We start from the raw sequence: 1,502 nt of genomic DNA, 5'->3' as shown, positions 1-1,502 counted from the left end.
AAAACAAAAGACTATTTTATTTACTGTCAAACCAAGTTTGCTCTTTTGGGTTTTTTAAAAAATTTACCATGTGACTACCCATCCTTTTGAATTAACTAACCAAAGGTAAGCAAACACTTGTTTAATCCTCCCCTTCTTTAATCCACCACTTTTCTATTTTTTTTTGTTGCTTTTTATTTTTTTATTTGTTGATTATAAGGCAGATGGTTCTCAACCAGGGCCCATATGGCTCTTGGGAGTCCATACAAGATTTTGTTGTGAGAATTTATCTACATGATCATCATCATCATCATTTAACATCCGTTGTCCATGCTGGCATGGGTTGGATGGTTGGACCAGGGCTGACATGCTGGAAGGTTGCACCAGATTCCAGTCTGACTTGGCATGGTTTTCTACAACTGGATGCCCTTCCTTAACGCCAACCACTCTGAAAGTGTAATGGATGTTTTTACGTGCCACCAGCACAGGTGCCAGTTTGCGTGACACAAGTATCTGCCACAACTGCAATTTTGTTCGGCTTAATGGATCTTCTTCTCAGGCACGACATAATGCTAGAGGTCTATTAGAGGTGTATTAGTTTGATGCCCGGGAAGGTGAGAAATTTTTTTACATTTCAAGCCTATGCTCTTCAGCAGAAAGGAATAAGAGAAAATAAACAGAGAGAATAAAAAAAAAACTTGTGGATTTATATATGTTGTTTTATTACCCTTCTATATTGTACCGTGTCTGCAATGTCTTGAACCCTTGCACCTAACAAAAAGAATAGTCATCATCATCATCATCATCATCCTTTATTTAATTATTTATTTATTTGTATTCTTTTTGTTTCATGCAGGTTTAATTGCTTACTTTTACTTATGTTAATAAGTGACGTGTCTTGATCTCTGTTTTTTTTTTGTTTTTTTAGTTCTTTTTAATTATGTATGAGTGGTCTGTTTCTTTCTGAAGGGGACAATGAGTCAGTGACAACAACAACAACAACAACAACAACAGTAATTACCACCACCACCACCACCATTACCACCACCACAACCACCACCACCACCACCACCACTACTACTACTACTACTGCCATTACTAATACTGCTACCACCACCACCACTGCTATTACTATAATGACTACAAGTGTATTGACCGACATTGTCTAACATCCTCTCCTTGACCCTTTATCACATCTTGTTAGGTTTCTGACCCTTTTTTTTTCCATGAGGATGGGACATGCAGCCTGTTGAGCCTGTTCTGTGTGTGTGTGTGTGGGGGGCAGAGAACTTCCTTCCCTTAAGTGTGTGTGGGGAGGGGGAGCAGTGGGCACTGTGTCAACCACCAAAGCTTCTTCATCATCATCATCACCATCCTCATCATTACTACTATCATAATCAACTTCACTATCATCATCATCATCACCATCACCTCCACTATCAACACCACTGCCACCACCACCACCACCACCACCATCATCATCATCATCATCATTTTCAACATCGTCACCACCACCACCACCA

General features: G+C 39.7%; 1 protein-coding gene across 1 annotated transcript in view; it reads left to right on the top strand.

The window, feature by feature from the left end:
• LOC106877788 (uncharacterized) overlaps window positions 1-1,502 on the top strand; it is a gene marked incomplete at its 3' end in the record, with an annotated part of 33,566 nt that continues 32,064 nt past the window's right edge. The window contains exon 1 of the mRNA XM_014926798.2: window positions 1-105. The remainder of the gene's footprint in view (window positions 106-1,502) is intronic.

Source organism: Octopus bimaculoides, chromosome 21 (genome assembly GCF_001194135.2).
Source record: "Octopus bimaculoides isolate UCB-OBI-ISO-001 chromosome 21, ASM119413v2, whole genome shotgun sequence".
Classification (NCBI taxonomy): Eukaryota; Metazoa; Mollusca; class Cephalopoda; order Octopoda; family Octopodidae; genus Octopus; species Octopus bimaculoides.
Note: the sequence above shows the minus strand (reverse complement) of the source record. Positions and strands in the feature narration are given on the sequence as shown.